This window comes from Patiria miniata, unplaced genomic scaffold (assembly GCF_015706575.1).
Source record: "Patiria miniata isolate m_02_andy unplaced genomic scaffold, ASM1570657v1 HiC_scaffold_7, whole genome shotgun sequence".
Lineage (NCBI taxonomy): Eukaryota > Metazoa > Echinodermata > Asteroidea > Valvatida > Asterinidae > Patiria > Patiria miniata.
The window spans coordinates 21,523,987-21,551,131 of NW_024037074.1; the positions used below are offsets into that span (position 1 = coordinate 21,523,987).

A 27,145-nucleotide genomic window follows, 5' to 3' on the forward strand; every position below is an offset into this window, starting at 1 on the left:
CAGTTACCATTCAATTTACATTGGAATAACATACGTGGTCTGATTATCTTTCTCTTTTCTTTTCTGTCCACATCTATCCCCCTTTTTTTTCGATTTCTAGATTTTCGCCTTGTACGTCATTGATGAGACTGGATAAATGACTTACGTGTTAAGATTCCACTTCCCTAAATGTTCGACCGAAGGCGTCTAAGAGCAATACTCCTTCAAGTTGTGGGCCTTTCAGTATAAAAATTGCCGTTTTGAAATGTGTCAAAAGAGACGCGCGACAGTCTTTGTGATTCGTTGAGTAGATCCCTGTCATTCCTGTCTAAATGCAGAAACAACAGTGTGCAAGCTCAGTGCACCTCGGGATCAATAACGCATAAGCTAAGCCACCCCAATGTAGTGGGCAAGCTACAAGAGTCAAGCTTTGTCAAGACACGGACCTAGAAAACAAACAAGGAGACACGGACCTAGAAAACAAATAAGATACAAGTGCAAGTGCAGCTATATAGCGCAGGCGCAGCAGACGATTCCAACCACGGGACGGGACGGATTCTTCAATTTATGCACGCGTTTGACCGACATCGTTGTCTCCATTTATTACCTCCGAGGGGTACAGTATAGACGGTCACGACGCGATATAACCACCGCTCCAGCGTCATTTCAAAGACTTCACGTGTCTCTCGCAGTGTTACCTCTCTACCTATCTTCATACAGGCCTCAAGCTACGCTTAGAGGTTACTTGGCAGTGTAGGGTCAACTGAGTTCCTCTTACAAACCATGGATAATCCAAGATAGAAAGCAGATATAAAAAACTTGCGGGACGACTCGAGATTTCATGCAGGTGTTCCCGTGGACAAACCTCAGGCGTCGGTCGCAAGATTTGTGTTCAGTGCGGTGCTGATGGCAATACATGATATCCGTGAAATTTTACCCATTCTCCCGAACTCATCTCTGGGTATAGCATGAAGTCCTCGTGATGAAACGCCACAACCACGCTATCTAAAATTCTAATCAAATCTGACGGTACATCGAGTTCTCTTGAGTGGCATTGAAATGGAATGGGCAAAAATGACTCGGACGTGTCTTTAATACTGGAGCAAATCAAAGTTATGGGGAAAAATCTAGACGTCGTTCGTGCCACGTTCTTTTAGTGATTTTCAACTCTGTCAAGCGTGGTTTTAGTTCAATTTGTTGAGACTACCATCTTTGGCAAATGAACTCTCAAAGGAAGTTAACAGCTTAATGTGGAGCTACTTTACGTCACAATGGAACTAATGATATCCCCCAATACGACTGCAAATAACTTGTCAACTGCGTCACCGCAGATGGACGACCCTGACATATGGTGGCCTGTCCATGTCGTTGTAATGGCGATCATTCTCGCACTTGCCTTCTTAGGTAACACCAGCATTTGTTGGATAATCCTGACCGATCAAAAACTCCGCTCGGTTCCCAACACACTTGTCTTGAACCTTGCCGTGTGTGGGTTGTTTACGGTGATAGCCAACGGCCCACTGGTGTTGTTGGTCCTATCTGGGGACTCGAGCAGTTGGAAGTACGGAAACGCTGCCTGTCAATTCAACGGTTTCACAACCTCGGTGTACGGACTGGCGTCGGTGTTAACCCTAGCCCTGATTTCCGTCAATCGGTACCAGATGGTCAGAAGATCAACCGGCCAGTTTGCCTCCTGGTTTAATCGGTCTTCCATCAAGATACTTATTGGTGGTAAGCTTACTAACATAATTATTTTGAAATGTACATTTTATTGACATCAACAGTATACAGCTGCCTATAGGTGTAATATACCGATCCTCTATATTATGACCTACCGATAAAGTATAGGCCATCGGTGAAGGCATATCTTCAGCCGCATGTTGAGATGGTTTTCGTGGTAAACATGTCGCAGAACGTCGGGATTGCTCAAGGTTTTTGCGCGATGAGTGAGTGAATTATTTTCTAACATAAGTTTATTATTTCTGCGCACAGAAAGTCAAATTAACATCTATAGTTTCAAACTCTCTAGCTGACACTGTAAAGTTTTAGGATCATTCCACGTAAACGCCTGGTCCCTCATCAGCGCGGTACACAGTTTCGCCATAATCGATTAGACAGAAATAGTCCAGCATACGCGAACCAAAACATTTTCGGTTACGTCGAAGTATTTTGCAAAGTTTGTCTCTACTCTCTAACAATTTATCAGACCTCGCAAACTCAGACTTTAAATCGGTTATTTACACATTTAGATGCTGTATTGCAGTGTCTGAACATAATTTGTGGGTCGTTAACCTTTTTTGTTGTTGCTAAATTGTGTAACAAGGGATTTTAGTTACGTGTCGAAATATCACTTATTTCAAATGTCTGGAGAGTTTAACATGGTAGGCCTAAAGGCCTAGGCCGTGCTTCGAAAAATATACTAATAGACAGGCGATTGGTGAATGGTAGTATCGTAGGCCACGTTTTTTTTACTGTAAATTAAGTTTTCATTTGGAAAAAAACTATATTCAGCTATGTAGTGCATTGCGCTACCTAGGGGCAAGAATTCCATGGTAACCAGTTTCGGCGGACCCTAATTCACCACTAAGTTAATACCAGTACTGAGCTTACTCAGCAGACTATACACAGAAGCATTGCCTGCAACGACTCGTGTCAGTCGAGGCGCGCCAGGGTACACATGCAAGAATCTTCAGTGAACTCCGCATATGGAAACGGTTTTACGGCAATGCATTGTGAGATGCAACATCCCAGCATTACCTGATTGTTATATATTTTTCTACACGGATTTAATGAGCCAATATTTATTACAGCGCCACCATGCTTACAATTAATCTCCGCAATCATCTTATACTATCTCCCTTGAGAGCAGACCTGTACATGCGGAGACTCAGTTTTTTAATCTCCGCATCTCCACTCTATGGAGATGGCAAACCGCAATCTAACATCGCTGTCTGGCCTCAGATACCGGGATTTCTTAATCACATAGCAACCTCACTTCTGCTTTCTTATCAAACAAAAGAAGTCATCTATTTCCTAATCTTACATTCTCATTTTCTCGTCCGTCGATATTGCCTCCTTTCCCAAATAAGGTTGATTCTCGTTACAGGCATTCTTAATGAGTCGTTGAATGACTCTGTGTGAATAATAAATCAGTTTCTATCCGGGATTGATGATTAACAATGTTATAAATGAGAAAGTCTGCGATATAGTACAGGTGGAAAGTCCGGAATATAGATTCATTTCAGTCTGTCAAATGTTCACGAGCACCAAATCATAAACATAGGTTTTAATCATAAAAGTACTACAAAGCTAGAATCGTGATCGTGATCCCCCGAGTATTTCTGTATATTTGACGAAAACCTTATACACGTATGTCTGAAACCTGTAAACAGGTTGATAATAAGGCGGTATGACCGAAGAGACGGGTACTCGTGTTTTAGAAGTAAAGGACTGTATTTGTAAGAGATGAGCATGCTATATTCAACGACATGACGGTGAATATAGGCCTACAAGTGTTTCAGTTTTGCCAAAGCATAAAATAACTTTTGACAATTATAAGTTATAAAACCAATTCTTTTCAGATTCATTTTCACTTAAGGGAATGAATCTAGAGATATGTGAATATCCTCGTATTGGTAATAAAAGAGAAAGGATAGGCCCAATACGTGTATTTTTTTCGAAAAAAAATCAGAGTATTTTAAGCGTAATAACAGTGATGAAAAGCATCTTTGGCGTATCTGCCTCGAATATCACTCACATAAAATTGTTCATAAAATTATTGCATAGTATATGCAGTAATTTCTTTGGCCAAGTCTTTTTGGGATGCCATGTTGTATAATTACTGTTATTTATCGTGATGGTATAAATGAGGGAGTTGTCGTTTTTTCCGCCCCCTTCCTCTTTTCACACTTTCCAATAGACCCATCTTCTAAAAAACTATATAGGTTTGGTGGTTATATGAAGACGACTCAGGGAAGGTATGGATTCGTCATTCACCCAATGGGAGGCTGGACCATGAATCGGTCCTCAGACCTGCTCTCTGGATTCATGTCGGGCACTGATCACAAGTTGTTGGTCGTCTCGAATGACTTTCATTTCCGCTTTGCAAGTCACGTCATTGACAAGTGACACCTTAGCGCACACATGGGGTGTCACTTCCTTTGAATGATTTTAGTTTACCGACGCAACCTCGAATCAATCTCCAAATTGCCGGGATGGAGAGGGCTTTGTTTGCGCTGATTTTTGGTGCATTGAATGAGACGGATGAAGCGGACAACACGTCCAGTCGGCCGGTACTAGGCCCGTCAAATCCGACCAGTTGAGCCATTTAGACTCGTGCATCATGTGTTACTTGACAGATCGACCCGACTTCGTCACGTTTTAATTGAATGTGGACTTAGAATAATTCGACAGGAAAATGCAGCGACACGCCCGGCCATTACAGACGTACTACGTGAAATGTGAACTTTTGGCGAGAATAAAACAAAAAAAGATAGGGCAATCATATTCAGAGTTATAGTGCTGATCGCAGTGTGTGGGTAGAAAGCTTGTCAACTGAAGGTATCCCTGAACTGACGAATTTTCTTTGTACTTGAGCACCACCACCAACAACAATAACATATTAGTTAAGTATGTTGCTTGATTGAGTGACATCCTTTGATATAATCACGTCTAAATTTGTATCCTTATATTGCGTAGGTCTTATGCATTCAAAATGTACACCGATGTTGAAACAAATCAAAAGAGTTCATAATACTTGATCGTATGGCCATACATGTTCATATTCACAAATGAGTATGTATATGCTCATATTGGGAAGTATATCTTTCAGACAGCATTGTCAGTATTACCAATTGGTTACCGGAACTGAGATTAGCATACAAGGATAAACATGTCCGTACCATCTAAAATAAATGTACAAACTGGAATTGGCTACATGTACTAAGTATATAGGCCTAATCGATTATACCGATTTAATAGTTATAGTAGAAATAACTGTTATAAATTAATGACATAATGGAGGTGACAAACAAAAAGCGAAGCTTGTGCACTTGAAGATTGCCCTTGGAATGAACTTCGAGTACATTTAAATTCTGTATTATGCTCGTAATTAAACATTCCACTTTGTTACTGTAAGTTGATGAATTAACGATTCAACTCGCGATACAGCCCTGTTCTGTATGCTTCGTTAATTTTGTGAGTGGCCAAAATTATTGAAGTCAGTCTTTGAAATCATACCAAGATTAACCCCCGGCACTATCATAGGTTATATTCCTATCGAGAAATTTTCCATGTAAAATAATCACGTTGGGCAATGCCCAATGCTTCCAATTTTCTTTATTTACTTTAATTATTTCAATTCTTGTCAAAATGTTCTGTAAAACAGTGCAGATCCCGTTAACCAACATTTCTTACGAAAAATGACCCATTTGTCTGCTTTCAATGTCAATTTCACTTAGCCCTGTCATCATTTTGTTCAGAGGTCGGTATGGCCTTTTTGCGTATTCGCCATAGCCACTCAATTTAAAACCATGGGCGCAGTGCATGCACCGCGTTCCCGTATGGTGCGATACCTATTAATATGAATGAATGCATTTGAACTCCCAAGGGGTGCTCACAATCTACGCAGGCATAAAGAGATGTGATATTGTTGTTAGTGCCTTATCATAAATGACCACCATGAAGCGTTTCTGCAGTTTCTCTCGAAATTGGATAAGTTATCGTGAATTACCCACCATTTGAGACTATCGCTGTGTGACATATGAGACAGCTGCAGGCTGTAATAGTATGTTGGTTATCCCGCCTGTACTATTGTCTCAGAAAGGTCTAGCAGGTGAATATTCAGTGGGAAGCCGATTCAGTAAATCTCTCCAAAATACACTCCATGTTTGAAGATGATCACGATTGATGTCATTGATTGGACATTGCAGGAACGATGTTCGGGAAGGTCAAGTCTGTCGTCGATGTACATGTACACTGACGCCAATTGAGCCCGGAGAATTCATTAGCCTTCCCGGTCGAATCGGCGTGTTTACTGTCCTCTCACTCACTGGCCAGCCAATATTCCATCTTACGCTAATGACGTGATCGACTGAAGTCCGCAGTCAAAACCGATATAATTGTTTTATTTTGAAATTTGGTTTTGCTATACTCTTATAACAACATAGTGAAAATATCCAACTGACTATATTCTAGAGTTCTTGAGAACCAACCGAACAGTCGCTGCAGAAAACACACACATAACCGATCATTTCCCCCCCCCCCCCACTATTTATAGTTCCCATTCACCGTACACAATATAGTAAAAAAAACTCTTCGAAAGGAATGCTGTTATTTTAACTGATTTTCAGTTCTTTTCAGTTCTCAAAACACGTAAACCTTATCAGGGTTTACCAAGTTGAGTATTTGTCAATTAAAAAAATCTGACTAAAACGTGGTCCGTCCGTTGTTTTTTTAAAGAACTAATTAGCAAAAGTATTTGAAGGTCGTTCCTGCGCAGAATTGACTGATTATGAAAGTTCATGGTGCATTGCAAGATAAACGAATTATATCGGAGGAGGAGCACAAGTCTGGAGGTGTGAACGTGACGTAGGTACAGGGTCGGATATGGGGGATGGAGCTACAAATTCTCCGGACAAGATTCGATGTTGTTATAGCAACATTGCTCAATGAAAGTAAATTTGTTTGGCAGGAAGGATGCCGTTTACGCTAATTTGACAGTCAACTCTTACTTGTTCAAGTTGTTATCCAAACAAAGAACAAAAAAGACAGGAGGCATGTTACTTTCTTGCAATTACGTATGATTTTAAAATGGAGCATGATTTCTGTAGGAAAACCATGCATGTATGGATCAGTAGTCGGCTCTCCAGAAACTCATCGAAAGCCACATAGCACACTCTTAAACATCCTGGGTATACACTTTACAAAGTCCCTGGTAACATTTTGACCCGGAAACTGGGTGCTACGTACTTGGATTGATACTTTTCAGGATCAAATATGACACTTTTCTGAGTCAAATGACACTTTTGAGAGGTTTTCGGGTCAAAATGACACGGAAAATGATTCCTTGGAATGTGAAAATCATTTTTTTTGGCCGCAATTGCCATTTTAGACGTGGGTACGCGCTTGTGGATATTTTACTTCCGCCTTCTTGTCTTTTTTATGCCCATAATTTTTATGTGCACAAATCTTATTTAATATATATATAGTATAAGAGGTTTTTATGAGCCTTTTGAGGTTTTGAATCTCCGCACGGGAGCTATAAGGTGTATTTCACGAGAAGAACACATTATGGCAACTATAGTACATCATTAGCATATACATAAATCCGCAAGTTCAATCATCTATTCTGCATCAGGGCAGTCCGTGCATGCGTTCTGGGTGTTAACCTGTCCGATCATGTCTACAAACCAATTCCTTATGGTCCCGAGAGTGTTTGCTACACGTATGACGCTCAATTTACCAATGGCCTTTTACTTTCGTGAATGCTCCTCCAACGCCTTCCACGTCGCTAGCAGCTAATGGTGCACAGTACTCAAGTAGCAGGTATACAATCAATCAGACGAATAGAACCACTACGCTACAGGAGATGTACAGACATGAGGGTTGTCTTCTCAAAACCACTAGTATATATACGCATGTGATGAAAAGACGATGTCTCTTTGTACAAGAAAAAAAACACATATCACTTGCACATGTAAATTAAATTAAAATATGTTTGTTGTCTAACAAGGCTTTTGCTGGCCCTATATAGTCTTTGTACCATGACGTATCCAGTTTTTTTTTATGCCGGGGAGGGGGGCAAAACTAGACTTAACTATATATCGACGATTGAACCGTCTTAAAACACCAAAATGCCGCCGGGGGAGGGCAAGTTGCCCGCTGCCCCCGCTGGATACGCCACTGGTATTACCTGAGTAACTGTTCCACTCTTTCACTCACTGTGACTTATAGTCCGGTTATTGACCGGTCAGTGCAGAGGGGGCAAGGTGACCTCAAAAACCGAATTGAATTGAGAAAAAAAAAATTGCGAGATTTTACAAGAACATATCACATTTGGTCACCCTCTATATGATCTACAACGTGTGTAACGTCCTATTTTTTGCATTTATTTTGTGTCCTGACTGGGCCCATCCTATCAAGGGCTAAATGGATATTTGGAAAGAAAAGAAGGCTTTACAATATACAACATATTGTAAATATTGAGAAATGATGACTGGTATAAAATTAAAATTGTTGACCTCAACTTCCGTTCAATCGTTTACGCGGATATCAAGTTACTTTAAGCACGGGAGTATTAACAAAGTTCAGAATATGCCTTTAGCTATGAACACAATGGCAACAATGGGCCTCAGGACAATGAAGGAAATAAATGGAATTACAGAACAGGACATCAATTAGTTGGAATTACATTTACTGAACTTAAAACTGAATTACTGATAAGGTTCACATTGTCACTCTCCTGTTGATCGACCTTCCCCCTGTCTGCCATTCAGAACAATGCATAGTTGTGCCCATGTCCTCATGTCTGCAATAGCTCTGCGGACCATCCGTCTTCTGAGGGCATGGATTTCAACAGTAATTTGTTGGCGAAGTCCCTACAGGGTGTTTGGCGCAATGCGGTACATCCGGTCATTGAGGTACTGGTACCCCAAAGAAAAAAAGCATCAAAGGGGTATAAGATCTGGAGATGGCGCCCCTTGTTCAGGTTCTTGTTTGCGCTATTAAATGACGTTAAATACACCCCTACAAATATAAGAAATTGTTAGTGCTTTTTGGTATAGTCACAAAGAATGACCTGTATTCTTCGCATGCATGGCTGAATATCAGTAAACCTTTACTGACTGAGGTCAATACCCAAACCAAATATTGGCTGAAGAGAAAACTGGTAACCTTTCCCGTTTTTAAAACTTATCCAAAGGGACAATTTGTTTACTCACCCTGTATATAACACGCTTGTGAGGCCAGGAAGAGAGAAAAAAATCGCGCCTTGGCAACTGAAAACACCCAGTTCTAAAAAGCTCACTGACTATATAAGCTAATGTTGCACATATAGGATGCAGCTCAGCCAAAATGTATATAATGATTATCCCAGTGCACAATCCTGGCCAAAATCCACTGTCTGATGTTCTCACATTATTAAAGCGTCCCATGACATTGGCAGAGTCTTGTCCAATCTTTGACACACCGTTTTGCTGCAATATAGTTACATGTGGGGTCTACCCGATGTCCCCAATACCAATGTTCCCCAATACCTATGTTCCCCACAATCCTTAGGGTTAGGGTTATTTAGGGTTAGGGTTAGATGGTTAGGGGTGGGGTTAGGGTTGGGGAAAACATAGGTATTGGGGAACATAGGTATGCACCCGTTTCATGTCGCCAACTGCTGCCACAGAAACTCCCTTTTGAAATGTATAGCCATATTGCATGAGTTGCCTAAGCATCTTTAGAGATATTCCCAAGATGAGAGTTTTCATAAATTGAGAATATTATTCGGGTTCAGTAATATTCTGACTGTTTTGTTATAATGCGAGCCTGATTCAAACTGTTTAAGTACCAATGTCTAGTAGTAAAGAGTACACTTCAATGCCCAATGTCGAAATGGACTGTTTAATTGCGTGGACGTTGGCATGTCTTTCGCAATTAATAGTGATTTATTCGCCTACTCAGGCTTCAAATACTCCAACTAAAGCACCGAGATAGGGATGGCTTTAATAAATGTGACTGATCGTATTCACGGTACCCTTTGTTCAAAAAGACGAATAACAAACATGCATGACGGAATCAGCTGATCCGGAAAGAACCGAAACAATTTATGTGCACTGCTAATTAAAAATAATCTACTTTGGGGAGCATTGCGAGAAGTTCCTCTAAAGAGAAAACAACTTACTGGTTATTTTGTAAACTTGTTTTAATCAAGTGGGCTTAAGTAAGTTGCCCAATCAAGATAAAACGTATTTAACATGGATGACAGAAGTTTAAGTTTGTGAACCAAAATTTCATTGCAAGTTTTGACGATGCATTTTTGGGTTTTCACCCTCATTAAAAAAGAAAAGAAAGGAAATTGAAGTACTAAGCCTTTCAGTGTTGTTGTCGAGCCCAGTCACAAGTCCAGTCACAATTAACAGGGGATGAAATCAAACAAAGGAATGCCTTTGCCACAGTTCACTCAAATATCTTGTGGCTTGAGTTGGAACTGGATTACTTGTGAGGACTTGAATGTGAGGACCTGTGAGGAATAGTGATGGACTCGACTGCAAACCTCTTTCCCCGAACTATACATCAGGCTTTACAATTTCCAATTTGAGATATGTGGCAGATACAATTGGATGGCGCTGTTTGATTTGGGTAGAGTCAATAGTCAATAGAGTCAATAGCGCCCTCGCCTCCTATTGCGTTCGCCATATCTCCAATAGGCTAATGAAAAAGAAAAAAGTCACAGGACAAGAAGAAGGTTAATCAACTTTCAAATTTTGAAATAGGAGCGTACGTATAGGCTCATGGTGTTCCAATCACAGCTACAATAGTACACAATGGATTGTTTGAAATCAGTAGTGCTTTTTTTCTTCTTTTGATTCCCAAATATAATTTATTCAAAACGGAGCATGGAGAGATTATTTTAAAACCACTGGAGCACAGATGAGCACGCTTAAGGTTAAAGTATAAACATTAATCGGTATACATTTGAAGCATGAGCAATCGTCGACTAATCAGTGACCATTATTTGAAGTCCACGGTTTTATTTCCACTCAACTTTCACCTGCCCCTCGGTTATTACACTCACCGTGAATGCATGATAAATGTTTAACATTAATGTAAATATCATGGTATATCAAAGAAGCCGAAATCTAAAAGGCCGGGATAGTAGTCGCTTCCTGTTCAGTGGTCATCGTTTGATCCGTGCGTAAGTGTTACTATGGATACTTCCTAATCTTGGGTCGCTATTGTGCTTTCTTTTCTCCCTGGCTCTTATCACGGCATCAATGCAACAGTTTCATAATTGATTCACGACGGATTTCCGGATAAAAAAGAAAAATCCTTTGATTGATTTTTATATCTTGTATCTAGCTCCATTACAGATTAACACCTGAATTTGTAGCGTATCCGCTCCGTTCAAAAGTACTCCCTCACCGGCAAAATAAATACAGTTGGGGGTGACCGACCGACGCCATCTTGCCTGACTGCAATATTTTGCCGCGAATTACGCGGCCACTGCGTGTACATTCTACAAATCCCCTGGTGTACGTGTGTTCACGACCATTACGTCCGTTTGGTCGATTACGTCCGACAACAGATTTTGACGAGCAATGGCCGATTATGTCCGACCCATTATGTCCGACGGCCGATTATGTCCGACCCATGGAGTCCGACAGCCGATTATGTCCGACCCATTATGTCCGACGGCCGATTATGTCCGACCCATTGTGTCCGACGGCCGATTATGTCCGACCCATTGTGTCCGACGGCCAATTATGTCCGACCCATTGTGTCCGACGGCCGATTATGTCCGACCCATTGTGTTCGACGGCCGATTATGTCCGACCCATTATGTCCGACTGCCGATTATGTCCGACCCATTATGTCCGACGGCCGATTATGTCCGACCCATTGTGTCCGACGGCCGATTATGTCCGACCCATTATGTCCGACTGCCGATTATGTCCGACCCATTGTGTTCGACGGCCGATTATGTCCGACCCATTATGTCCGACTGCCGATTATGTCCGACCCATTATGTCCGACGGCCGATTATGTCCGACCCATTGTGTCCGACGGCCGATTATGTCCGACCCATTATGTCCGACTGCCGATTATGTCCGACCCATTGTGTTCGACGGCCGATTTTGTCCGACTCATAATGTCCGACCCATTGTCCGACGGCCGATTATGCCCGAGCCATTATGTCCGACGGCCGATTATGTCCGACCCATTGTGTCCGACGACGGGATACGTTCGACCTATATTGTATTTAGATGGTCGATTACGCCGGATTAATTCGGTTGTGTACTGACATTATTCAATTATCTTTGGATTGTAACTGCGGATATATGGGACCATCGCAGATTTGTTATTTTGAAAAGAACTGTAGGTAGAAAAGTAATTTCTAACTTTTCAAAATGGCTGCAATTGCTTGTTATTATACCTATTTTGTCCTAAGGACAAATCTGCAATGGCCATATAGCCAAATATCTTTCTCAAAACATACGCTGACTGTGCGCCAAATCCCCCTTTTTTATCATCAAATGAACAATTCCATCACTGTACCCATTTTTATATTAAAGTGTTTTCACGTTTTTAAGTTTCATATTAATACTTCAAACTCTTGTTATTTACATGATTATTATGTAGTTCTTGTTATGTAGTTAAAACTTATTATGTAGTTAACATTTATTTAAGTCTTTTAATACTTGCTGTAGTTGGCGAGATTCTTTGTTTACTTCATCGTCATCAACAGCATCATAGCCCTAATTGTTATCAATATTTCTGGAACATTTCATGGGGGGGGGGGGGGGCGTCATGTAGGTCAATGATAATTTTTTTAGAAACTCAAAATCTCAGTGGGGGGCGACTGGGGGGGGGCGACAAGGTTTCATGGCTGTCGCCTCCCCCCCCCCCTTGCTACGCCACTGCTCTGGTCAATGCAGTCCTCGGCACGCCCTGGGGATAGGGCGCCCTCATTCAACATTAACAGGGTCCTGACTCCGATAAGTGTTGCAAGTGCACTCAGTGTGGCAATTGCACTCTATGACGAGATTCCTTCATAGAGTGCCAAACATTAATAAGGACATTAAAAAGTCACTTGTGAGAGTAATTGGAGCCCAAAATAGAGGATGAAATAAATCAGATTTCAAAGGACGCCAAAATATTATGACAACAAACTTTCAGAGTTTACCGGACAAAATTGGGTCAGAGAAAATCGGATTCCTGGTATCCAATTCTGTTCACGTCCAATCTTACATTTACGAGTAAGTGCTTCTTTTAAAATACGGCCTTTTTGTCACATTACGGGGTAAAGATAAGAATTGTCTTCAACATTATTAGCATTGTAGACTTACATGCAAATTAAGCAAAATCCTCGATCGGCAGTCGGACACAATGGGTCGGACATAATCGGCAGTCGGACACAATGGGTCGGACATAATCGGCAGTCGGACATAATGGGTCGGACATAATCGGCAGTCGGACATAATGGGTCGGACATAATCGGCCGTCGGACACAATGGGTCGGACATAATCGGCCGTCGGACACAATGGGTCGGACATAATCGGCCGTCGGACACAATGGGTCGGACATAATCGGCAGTCGGACATAATGGGTCGGACATAATCGGCCGTCGGACACAATGGGTCGGACATAATCGGCCGTCGGACACAATGGGTAAGACATAATCGTTCGTCGGACACAATGGGTCGGACATAATCGGCAGTCGGACACAATGGGTCGGACATAATCCTACGTCGGACATAATGGGTCGGACATAATCGGCCGTCGGACACAATGGGTCGGACATAATCGGCAGTCGGATATAATGGGTCGGACATAATCGCTGTCGGACATAATGGGTCGGACATAATCGGCCGTCGGACACAATGGGTCGGACATATTCGTTCGTCGGACACAATGGGTCGGACATAATCGGCAGTCGGACATAATGGGTCGGACATAATCGGCAGTCGGACATAATGGGTCCGACATAATCGGCCATCGGACACAATGGGTCGGACATAATCGGCCGTCGGACACAATGGGTCGGACATAATCGGCCGTCGGACACAATGGGTCGGACATAATCGGCAGTCGGACACAATGGGTCGGACATAATCGTACGTCGGACATAATGGGTCGGACATAATCGGCCGTCGGACACGATGGGTCGGACATAATCGGCAGTCGGACATAATGGGTCGGACATAATCGCTGTCGGACATAATGGGTCGGACATAATCGGCTGTCGGACACAATGGGTCGGACATAATCGGCTGTCGGACATAAAAGGTCGGACATAATCGGCCGTCACTCGTCAAAATCTGTTGTCGGACGTAATCGACCAAACGGACATAATGGTCGTGAACATTATGTGCGTCACACACAATGAATGGTGCGCGCGCGTCAACCAGCTATATCCCGCCCATGGGACGTCGTTGTTAGGTAAAAGGGCGCCCCCTTAGTTCGCGCACGGAGCCCATAGGCTGGAGAAGACATGAAACGGCTGGGGGTTCGCTGTTGTCGTCCTACACATTTCGAAGCCAACATATGGCCCATTGAAAGCTTTTGGGGTATACAGTTTGCCAGTTTACTGATTGTCATGTAAACTGACTCAACAATGGTATTAAAAAACCCAATATTGACTGCAGCAAACTTCCAATTCATGAAGGGTTGACTTTAGAATTGATTCCTGCAGTAAATAGCGAATATACTTAGCAAAATCCGTTGTCTCAGCATCAGGAAAAAAGGGTGTTAATCTGAAATACCTATTCCTTACGAAGTGAATAATAATACCCCCAAAAATTGAATGCGCACCCAGGAAAAGAACAAAAACACGCCTGCAACGGACGTCGATATAAAAGGCATTCAAAAAATTGAAATAAGCTAAGAAACAACCATACACCCTTCCTATCCTTGTTTGATTCAGCTAGGCCAAATAAAAAATAAAAAAAAACATGTTTAGCATTCCCGTCCGCTTCCTTTTTGGAGGCCGCCTCCTTTTTTAAAAAACCAAAAAAAAAATGATACATTTTAAACAGTGACATAATTTTGGCCTCTTTGTCTGTTGCATCTAGACCATATAAAGCTGGTATGTCATTTCCTGAGTCCAATGACGGCCATTAAAAAAAATACTGGCTGCCATCTCAAAAAATTGCCCGGTCGGGCGGCCATTTTGGAGGGAAAAAAGTGCCTCCTGCTTCCTTTTTTTCCAAAAAGGAAGGACGCTAAACATGTTTTAGCATTTGTAATTTATAACCAATTGTAACAGACAATGCATAAATCTTTGGCAATTCTGTATTCGCGGAACCGACATACTGATTCCAGCGAAAAAGAACCTAACTCTTGGAATACAATTAATGGACTGTATAGTCTGCAACGTGTTATTATTGCAAATCACGATGTGTTTGTCACATGCAGGATACATAATTATGTAACGCTACATCGGGCGCTGCGAGACACAGATCCCGAGGGAAAAACGCCGGGGAAATATACACGTCAAATCTTCGTGTTTGCTTCGGGATACAGAAAAAGCGGCGATGTCATCAATAAGTAATCTTAGCCTCATTTACAATTATGCTGAAGAACTGAAACCAATAGAAAGGATTCTGTGGTGACTCATGTGGACATTTCATGAAATATCTTTGAAAGAATGAACAATGCAGGATCTTTTTAAACTATGCACCAAATAAAGAAACTTCTGTAAAATGGAGTTAGCAAGGAAGATCACAAGACGATTGCAGCGAGTAAGAAAGTAAGCAAACTTGTCTTTGATTTTACCTCTTTACCCTTAAGTTAAATTACGGGCAGTAGGCGTAAAGCTTTGAAAATTATAAACCAAATTGTTTTTTTTAAAGGATGAATCATGCTTCCAAACTTCGGTCGTAATTGTGGCAAGGACTTTCATTATTTGGATACCCTGAATGGGACAGTCACGTGTGTAACTTAAGGTCAATATACATGACACAGACCTCCACTGCAATGATGCCAATGGTTTGATGTGTCAAAGGTCGACAGGACAATATTGACCAAACGATGGATAAGGCGTATAGAAGGTAATTGCGATTTCAATCAGAGTTTTTTGATAAAGATATCCAAATTCCTGACGGCATATAATTTCCTTTGCATGCTTACGTTACCCCGTTCACAGGTTAGTACATGCCATTCCAAGCTCAAATACATGCAATTCCAAGGTCAAATCTTTATCATAACTAATATTGAATCGCAATTACGGTCAAATCATAATGCAAAATGAACTACAGTTATATTTCAAAGTGGTCAGATGCACGCTTTGCCTCACATCATTATGCAATGTTTTATAACATACGCACACGTCCAAGTAGGCCTACATCACGCTTGACGTGCTCCGACACGCTGTGAGAATCAGTCTTTGAAACAAAATGCAGTAAAATACGGTTCAACCATTACGGAAAGGTACACTTGACTCAATTATAGCCAACACCTAGATCCATATGCATTCGTCATTACGCGTACTGGGAGTCAGTCTGTTTACATGACCTGGATGCGTTCTGTCGTGTAGCTTTCTCATGAGCCACGTCACAGGATAGTCTATGGAATGGCCCTTGCAATATGTGACCTACTGTGGCAAAATGAGGAATGTCCCCCAAAATCTTGTTTTGAGCAATCGACGCCTGAAGTCAGGTAGGCTATCCCTGAAAAATCGTGTCAAAATCGATATTCTTTTTTGGGTATTTTGAGTAGCTAAGGTATCCAAGATTCACACTATAATTTGTTTGTTATAAAAAAATACCTCCAAAAGTGGAAAACTGAAGAACTTTTTTTCAATGCCGCTGGAGGCGCAACGCGTATTTTTTGTTTCAAAGCAGTTTTTCTCGAAATGAAGTCGGCGAAGTTCGACAGGACACTGTTGAAGTTTCTGTTGCATATCTTTGGAATAAATAAAGCTACCGAAATAAATTTGGTATCATTGGAAAGCCAATGATATGCGCTTTAACATGATGTATGTAGTTAGAAAAGTCAAAGGTGTGGGTTATTCCTTATTATGATTATGCAAAACAAGACTGCATCTTGACCTCCAGATTCTGACCATTCAGCGGTCGCCTTTTATCGGGTCTTCAGTAACCCGTTGTTGTATTACAAAAAAACCCCATGGTAACCAATTGACCAATCAACAGCTTAGAACAACTTTAAGTTCCCGAAATTACGTCTCAATTTCTAAAGTCGACCCCTATTGGCTGGCCGCATACAATTGAACGTGTGATCTTCAAACTTCGTGACAGGCAGGGTTGTTTACGCAAATTGTACGATTTTATAAATGTATTTATGCCGGGTTATAATCAAATTAAAATTCCTCTCCGTTTAAACTGTATTGAGAAAAATTATATTAAGCTCTACTTGATTTTCTCGGGTTAGGACGCAAATATATTTTCAAATAAAGGACAAGAACATCGTATATTCCCTATACTTTCCAATATCACTTTTGGGAAAGGTTTGACTTCGCAACGGTGACTGCTCTATTATGTTCCGACACCCCTATGTTCCGACAACCCGCACGTAAGATTGTGCTACTCCTGGTTATAGGGTTAGGGTTAGAATTATGGTTAGGGTTAGGGTTAGGGATAGGAATATGTGCAGTCGGAACATTCACTGATATTCACTGATCTGAAACTTCGGCAGGTTAGGCTTTCAACATTTTCCTTTGAAGTTTGAGTGGTGTTATTATGGTAAACGAACAAACTGCACGAAAAGCAAATAGTCCAAACAAAATAGTCTTTATTCGAATCTTGTGATAGGAGAAATACCACTGTCAATGAAGGAATTGTGATGTTCAATGACATTTGAAAAATTTGGAAAAGTTTCAAGCAGCAAAACGTGTTTTTTTCCTGAAAAAAGTGACCCCATTGTTTCCGTTGGTTGAAATGGAAAAAGCAGGGGAGGGTATATACTTCTATAGTAACGTTTGTGAGGTGCTGGCACAAAAAAATGGCAAATTGCCGTCGGGGATACCGTCACTGGTTTAAAGAATTCCGCGTCTCAGTACGGAATTAATGGTGGCTGATTCATCTCGGGTCACACCGCATTATGAAAGGAAATCTCACCTCGGCGTGAAGATGAGTCGTATTTCATCCAACCTTGTAATGACAGTTCCTTTCTATTTGACTCCCCGTTCTCTCTATGGGAGTATCCAATACGTGACCGAACCCTCCCTGGCTTCTCCTATGTGCAAGGCAAATGATAATAACGCCGTACTTTTCCAGGAAACCTTGACTTGAGGGCTAGGGGTGGGCCCGCATCAATCTGAATTTCAAGGAAAGGTCGGGTGGATCGTGTCTTGTCTAACGAAGATTGTAGACTTGATAAGGTCATTGGGACAATCAATATTTAGACAAGGAAAGTACAAAGCGTCTACTCATGCGTATCACAGACGAACAACTAGGGCGCTAATGTAAGATGTCTATGAAACAGGAAACTGCTCAAATGTAATCCTGAAATTAACATTACAACGCCAGAGCCATTGTGTTTCCAGACTATAAGTTTAAAGGTTTATTATGGACACTGATACAATTCGTTATATGGACGTTGACATGATTAATCATTACGTTGTGTAAAATGTTCCGATTTTAAAACTGAAACCTTCATTGATTTATCTTGATCGGCACTTGATTTGATCTGCACAAGGCTCCTGTACGTGTCACGTGGAATCTTTTACATTTTGTATCATAAGTATTATGTAAAGTATTTGGTCTGACATTAAGGAGGGCAATATAGAGGCCTATTTGCCTATTCCGGGCAATAATCTTCAGTATTATAAAGGAGGCATAGTGATTTGCTTATACCGAAGACCCCTTGATAAATGACGACGAAATAGAAGGGATCAATTTGTCGTGAGATGGCCGTGGTAATGTAGTCTATGGAATATCCCTTTGCACAGCTAGGGGTCTATGAAATGCGAGCAGATTCGGTGATATGCAAAACAAGACTGCGTCTTGACCTGCAGATTTTGACCATTCAGCCGGCTCCTTTTATCGGACCATCGGTAACCCAACCCGTTGTTGTATAACAAAACATGGCAGCTAAATTGACCAATCAATAGCTTAGTCCACATTGCTGATCGAAATGACGTCACAGTTTCTAAAGTCGATTGGCTGGCGCGTGCAGGGTCGCATAGCACGTGCATGCTCACATAGACCTATTATTACGGAGAGGGCTCCCGAACAACGGATGATCCTCAGACTAGTGGCAATGCTGATACTGAAACACTTACGTCGCTCCCTGGCCAGCCACCCACATCAAGTTCATTTAACACAGTCTCGTGACGTCAACTACACGCTAATTAGCGAAGTTTTCAGGAAGGGCTCAATCATTAATCGTTAGTCGTGTAATTCCTTTTCTCTATACCCAATTGCTTTTACAGAAAGATGCGCCTATAATCCCATCATGCTTGTTAACAGTCGTATTTTACCTTGAGCTGGACGGTCGTTTCCGACTCATGTTCTAAATTAACTGTTTAGGAGACAAACCTCATTTTCTTTGAAACTGTGACGGCACAACAGACCGAAAGTTACGCCAGTGGCCAGATATAGCTTCTGAGTAGTGACGTAAGGAGGCATTGTCGTGTTTCTTATGATACCTTTGTTAGGCGTTTCTGAACTCGACGATGCATAAATGCTTTTAATCCGCTAACCAGCACAGGTAGTCTGACATTGAGCGAGTGGTTGCGCATACCCGTTCGGTCGTATCTCCCATGTCCAATTAAGGCACTATAGTGATACTTTCAGTGGATAGAATTTGTTAAATCAGAGCGTGCACACCCTCGACCCTGGGAACGAGGTCGGTTTGTGCATTAATCATGGCGATGAGTTACCCACAATGCTTTGCGTTTCTTTTACAAAGTTTTGGACAGAACGTATAGCCATTTCATACCCCTTAGAATTGAACGGTAGGGTACGATGCCAGCAGTAGCCTTAGAAAATTCAATCCTTCATTTCAAAGTTGAACAAAGAAACTGACTGGAGCGGGGTTTGAACCTTCACCATCCGGATTACCGTTCCGGTGCTCTACCAACTGAGCTATCCAGCCCCATGTTGGCGGTTCCCCATTTTGTCAATGTTTTTGTTCCAGTGGCGCTAGTCAGAAGTTATAAATTCCATCTGACAGAAATTGTTGACTTTTCATGAAATATTTATGTCAGGGAAATGCGATGTTTTTAATAATTAGTATCTGTTAAAAAAGGGTTTTCCCTACCCGACGTACCTCTTCAATAAGCAATGTAAACTAAGTGTACAATATTTGTGAAGATCAACCCCAGAATTAGAAATGGTTGAAAAAAATCCACCATAAACGTTCAAAGCCGCGATATAGACTATTTTGCTCATACTACAAATGAAATGTGTAACACACCAAAGCCGAATACTTCATATCTTCACAAAGATTACCATTTGAACGGTCTTTTGCTGTTGAGCTCGCATGTGAGTTTCCTTTTTAACTAATTAAAAAGTGATCTAACTTAGTTTTTCTGGAAAACTATAACAATTTGGTATTGTATAGGACTGGCTTAATTTCCGCTGCGGCAGTCTGTTTTGTTATTCAATAGTAAATTTCCCTCGGGAATTAAAGTGTTCATGCAATGTATTTTTTGTAATGCAGTCCTCGAAAATGCACCTTTGTGTCAAACGTTAACGCTTTTTTCATTTTTCATTTGCCACTTTCAAGGATATTGCATTTTTGTTTTTTTATGCTAATGCGAATTTCCATATTCATGAACAAAAGTGTGATGTCATTTCAGGCAGAAACCTCCACGTCACAGCTATTTCAGCACAAAATGTTACCAAAATTGTGGGTATGTTGCTGTTGCAATTTTTTTTCTTTTTCTTTGGTATTTCGTTGTTGTGTCAGTACATGCAGGGCCGGATTACGTTGTTCCGAAGGCCCTTAGGCACCAGTGCTCCGTATTCCCTACTCCGCCCTAGGTACCAGCACCAATATCATGTTGATGCTAAGCTGTACTAAGTATAGCAATAAAGCAAGCCAGGCCACACTGTGATATTTTCGTACGCCCTCAACATTTTCGTAGACCCCCGATTTTTTCGTAGTTCCTACTGTGCCTATTGGGTAATCCGGGCCTGAGTACAGGAAGTTAGCCAATAAGCAACCTTTTGTCACAAATGTTTTCAAAGAGTGGAATCACATTTGAACAGAAACCGTACCCCTAAACCGAACAGTGTCTTCCTGAAATGACATCACAGCAACAGCACCCTCAGTTTTCCGGAAAAGCACGGGCAATTTTAAATGTTTAAAGAAGTGTACTTCTGAATAAAAATTAACCAAAAAGAGATGTCAAATAGTTTGCATACATTTATACCTCTGGTTCTTTTCAGAATCATTCTCTTAGTTGGGAAATTATTCCCACATGATGTTTCCGCAAACCCATGACTCAATGTGGGCGGCCGTTTTTCGTTCCATTTCTCGTTAATAGCAAGGGAGAGCAATTTTAAGCTTATTTTTCCTGAATCATTACTTCAATTGTACATTTCTATATTTTTCGGCTTGTTGAAACTCACTTGTTGTAAGGCAACAATCCCTCAGTTTAGACACAACAAATCGCAAAAGTAAAGACGTTTCTCATATTTCATTTTCATACCTTGTGTGTTACTTAACTGGTTTTGATCATGCAAGCAAATGCGATTACTACAACATTCAAGCGTCTGTGGTAATCTCTATTACCATGAAAATATACATCCGGTTATGAAGAGATTATCACAAACGCTTGAATAGCCTTGTTGTAATGGCATTTGCCTGCATGATCAAAACAAGTAACACAAAAGATATAAAAAATGAAATGGCATATTGACCTATACTGAGGCAAAATGAGGAATGTCTCCCAAACCTTGTTTTGAGTAATCGACGCCTTAAGTCGGATATAGTAAAAAAAAAATTATGTCAAAATTGATTTGGTTGTGTTGTATTTTTGAGTAGTCAAGGTATCCAAGATTCACAATATGCTTATTTATTTGGAAAAAACTCCCAAAAGTGGAAAATATGAAGAACGTTTATCACTGCCATTGGCGGCGCAATGCGTTACTATTGTTTTCAAAGCCGGTTTTTTTTTCGAAGTGAGGTTGGCCAACTTGGTTGGCGGGACACTGTTGAAGTTACAGCGATATATCTTTGGAATAAATTCAGCTACAGAAATACATTTGGTATCATTGGAAAGCCAATGAAATGCGCTTCATTAACATGATGTACATAACTTGAAAAGTCAAAGGTGACGATTATTCTTTATTATGCTATGGCAGGTCTGATTAGCATCAACAGAGAAATTGAAACGGAGGCCCTCGGTATACTGGTTTTTTTTATAAGATGGAATTTTGCGTCGGGGTGATATAAATCAAATTAGGTTTTGCCCTTCACCGACGTTTAAACACTGTTACTCAGTGTGTTACCTCCCAAGTGAAAGTTGGAAAAAAATCACTCGGGTGGGACTCGAACCCACGACCTCCTGCTTTCTAGGAGGTCGTGCAGATGTCTTACCACTCGACCACCAAGCTAACGGGATCGGTTGGCCGGTTCGAATCTGATGTACATAGCAGCGGGTACCGCATAAACTATTATAAGATGGAATTTTGCGTCGGGGTGATATAAATCAAATTAGGTTTTGCCCTTCACCGACGTTTAAACACTGTATACTCAGCATACAGTTTTTAAACGTCGGTGAAGGGCAAAACCTCATTTGATTTATACTGTTTTTGTAATGGAGGATTAACCAAACATTTCCTTGCACCGAGCACCTTGACTTAGCTGCTAATTGAAATTCGTCTACACATGTGATGCAACGGATTACCGTGTGTACATGTCTGAAAATATTTCCTGAAAGCTGTAATTAAAAAACCCGCCACTTTGTATTGCTTTGATTAAATTGTGTTTTTCACCGAGTATGATAGGATGCCATGTTGCTCGCCTATAATAGCTATTCGATCATAAAATAAATATTATCTGGCTAGCCATTATACTGCAACACAGTCTATTCACATTTCAAACATTTTCTTTTAAACGGGCTTAACCATATTAATCGAGTTTGCTTTGTTCGAGTAGGCTTAGTTTGGAAACAACCAAATTCTGTAAGTCAAAATCATATCCCGATATAGGCTAAGTCAGTCTTATTTCAGAATAATTGCTAAATGCTTGCCGTGTCACTCAACCGTTGTTTTTATATACTTCGCCAATGGATCCATAATAAGATATAGATAGGACGGGTATAGTGTTCCTGTGTTGAGTCAATAGTAACTGCATATAGCTCAACTAATGGAAAGATTGAGGATTATTTTGTCTTCATTCGAACTGCAAATTCAATCGGTGACAGTTTCAGAATACTTTAAAAAAAAAATCTCAAACGTTTAGCAACAACATCCGTTGAATAGGCCCCTATATATTGTAATACCGGAAAACGACGGGGGAAAATGGGCTCTTAATCATGGCAATTGATTCAGAATGACAATTCTCTTGAGGTCTTTTCATGTATCTGGTCTACACAATGGGCAAGATGTATAGCCCATTCAATGACGGTAGCACTGCCCGGTGCAAAAGTAACAGTGAGAGAGTCGGTCGGTCGGTCGGTCGGTCGGTCTGTCGATCTGTCGATCTGTAGATCTGTCGATCTGTCGGTTGGTAGTTACAAAAGGGACAATAGGTTGCGCCTATCGGACAAGCAGAATTAAACCTCCAAATGAAATGGCCTGAGGCTTTGTGGTCAATTCGCTGTTCTTTGACACCCTGGTCATGAGCACATTTTTATGCATCAATTTTTTCAGTGATCTACATCGAATTCATGTAATTATGTGAATAGTTTGAAGAACATTTCCCCATAGCAGGTTTGAGTGTACAGGCTACGATAATTAATTACATTAACCTTTTAATAATATGCATCATTAAAATATTTAAATCCTGATCGTGCAAATTGATTTTACGAATTACCCACTCTGACAGCACAAATTGATATATGTCCATACCTTGTCTCTGAAAAGTCAATAGTTCAGCCACTGAAATCACCTGAGCCAGTTTTGATCTGCATTAGCCTAACAAGATGAACTCCACTGTTTCTACAGTCTGCAAGATAGAGTGGTCATTCAGGACGACTTGTCATGATAATTGTCGTACACGCTGGAGAGAAAATGTACAGGATGGGAATTATGTGGGTTTTTGGACATTAAATATCTTTCATATATGAGAGCATTTGTATACTCGAACTAAGAGTCCGAGTAATCCATTTGAAAAAAACCTTGTACTGTTGGATACCGGCTGTCAAATTTTCAATTTGGGAGAAGAAAAAAAAAATTCAAAAAAACTTGTCTAATTCGATGATAAAGGCATGTTTGAAGCAAACCTCTGGTTCGATGCTTTTTTCATCCAAGATCGTCCGGCATTCCCCAATTGTATGTATTATGCATGCATAAATACTCATGCATTTATTCGTGTGCATGGGGCGAGTTGTGTTGCTATTATACGTCATATTCTCCGGCTGAAGCCAACACAAGGTGTTTGGTACTGGGTTCATCTTTAGATTTTGTACTCAAACACGACAGCCTGAATAAAAAATTTAAACCCCACTTCAAATTAAAATCAATGTTTTCCTTAACCAGAGTTATTAAGCAACTGTAAATATACAGGAAATACATGTATAAAGCAAAATGCCCTAGTCCATATACCATATATAGGCCCTATACCGCAGATTACTTTTCGTAAATTAAGGCAAGGAAGTGAATTAAACCGTGATTAAACCTCTGATATAGATTACTTTTCGTAAATTAAATCAAGGCAAGGAAGTGAATTAAACCGTGATTAAACCACTGATCACTGATTCTTTAAATGTAAAAATAAAACACAAGACGACTAAAAGGGAGACACAATATATTACGCTGCGTTGGTTTACCACAAACATTAAGCGGGCTCAAATGAACTATACAGTTTGAATAATCCGTTCAACGCAGTCTGTCGTAAAATAAATAAGAGAGTGATTAGCAGATTCTGTTTTCGACAAAACAATCAAGAAGTTGATTATAATCAGTGATTCATCTTGAAGTGCGGTGCCTTTCATTATTTTATCGTGATTAGTTTTTTTTTTTTTTTCACCGTGCAGGTGTGTGGTTACTGTCAGCTCTTCTCTCCTTCCCTCCAGTCGTTGGCTGGTCAAAATATGAGTTCGTCCGAGAGCGAGCCATCTGCACCTTGAAATGGTCCACAGAGATCACCTACACAGTCTTTGTATTCACATTGGGCATCTTCCTCCCCTTCGTTGTCATGGTGATTGCCTATGGCGCCATCTTTCGATTAGTAAGGAAAAAGTTCAAGAGGATGCGGAGTCACAGCACCCGAAGGAATGACGGTTCAGTCGCTCGGACCCTCAGCAATAGTAGTTTCGGTAGGTACCTGCACGCCGCTGTTGAACGGAATGTTGCAAGACAGAGTGGGGCACAATTGCAAGCAGACAGTATCAGTGTGGTCTCGGGGGCTAGCGGTGCGGTTAGCAGTGACCCTACTGGTCCAACGGTCCCACAGATTCCTTGCGAAGCCATTTTGAGCGATGAAGATCAGGATGTAACACCAACACAGCCCGTCTCATCAATGGGCCATCACTTGACGCCGGGAGTCCACAATACCAACAGAGGGCGCTCTTGGTCACTCGCGGATGCAGAAATTAATAACGATAGTAGATTCTTGCAAGCGATGAACAACGCCCCAGAATGCGTTCCTCAAAATATGGATGAAAGCCTCACTATCGCTGTGCCAGTGTCATTCCAAACGGGCCCACCTACTGGGCCTACAGCCGCCGCAGTGCGACCGGAAGCTGCACTTCCCGGGGTTAGCGGAATTTCGACCGCACCGGAGCAGGGAGAGAGTTCGACGACGCAGCAAACTAGCAGCACTGTGGCCAAACCTGGGCATGCTGGCAACACGAAAACCACACGGAGGGGTAAAACCAACGCTGGTAGCTTTCGTCCTCCAAAGGATGATGTACGTGTAACTGTCATGGTGGGCACAGTCTTGACGTCCTTCGTCTTGTGCTGGTTACCAATCACCTTCATCAACTTCTTGGAGAGTGCTTGGGACGGGGATGTATCCCCCGCTCTCAACATCTTCTCCGTCTACATGATGTTCGCCAGCAGTGCCATCAACCCACTCATTTACGGCATGCTGAATCGTAATTTTAGGAGCGGCTTCAGGCGGTTCTTTTGTGGCTTTCTGAGTCCGCGTGGCGCATGCAGGTGCTGCCTGTCAACCAGGTTAGCCCGGCAGAACAAGGTGTCAGTCATCAATGTCAAGGACTAAACACTGCAAGGACATCATAGAGGTTGACAGAGCCACAGCTATATCTCTGGATGTGATCGTGTATTCAAAATGGATGTAGTGGATTACGTCTATGCAATTCTATCAACAGACTGCTTATATCAGAGCCCATTAGTCCAGAATCATATATGCCGCTGCCGCAAAGTGCGTACTGACCGGATCGACCAGCTGAACTATACACATTATACAAGTTAGATCCTAGACGGCTCTTTCTGAAAGACAAGGCAGGAAGCTTCGAAGGCATTTGAGGAAGGCCCTCAAAAATGATGTCAACCTTTTCAATTACACGAGTAATATAGGTTTTCCCGGCTATTAAAAAAAAAAAACATTCATTCGAATTCACCGATTCTTAAATTCAATTTTGTCCAGCAACATCGATTTAGTGCTCTTTCAATGTTTAATTTCGTCTTTTGTCATACGATTTCAAATTTAGTCCAAACAAATTCAAACAATGAGCACACGTTTTCGACCCGGTTTATTCGATTTCGTCTCGTCTATGCCGAATCGTGACAATTCAGAAACCAAATTCGTCTAATTGATTTATATAAGACGAATTTGATCTCTGAATGCTGCCATTCGGCAACAGCTTAGGCGGATTTCATCTGAAATGACGAATATTCTCGACCCGTTGACTAAAAAGAGTGACCAAACTTTGAAATTGAATGGTAAATGACTAAATTGGTTTTGTTAAAAGCGTGTGAAATTTTTCTCGGACGAAATTGAATGTTAGAGTTGGTGAATCTGAATGAAAAATGTTTTAAAATAGGCGAGAATACCTGTATTTACCCAATTATTTTGTTCAAATACCATTTTGCAATGTTTTTGTGTCCCAATGTCTTTGACTAACTGGTATAGGCCTAAGTGTGTTCAGAAATGTTTTTGAAATGAAAAGTTTCAATGGCAACATCATTATAACTGTTCCCGAGACCATAAATTTGAAAATGATGTTCATGCTTATCATGACTAATTTTCCAATTGAAATCTATAAATGAAGGAAAGTAAGTTAACATTACCATATTATATTATACAATTATGTTTCATGTGTGTTGCGATGACATCGTTGCAACTTACTATGCTTTCAATGCACTTGTTTTAGAGGATTTAAGGAAAGTATCTATAATCATCCTGCACTTTGCATTA

General features: G+C 41.1%; 1 pseudogene; it reads left to right on the forward strand.

The window, feature by feature from the left end:
* Nucleotides 1–1,250: 1,250 nt before the first annotated feature.
* On the forward strand, nucleotides 1,251–26,322 carry LOC119745030 (annotated as a pseudogene).
* The last annotated feature ends 823 nt before the right edge of the window (nucleotides 26,323–27,145 follow it).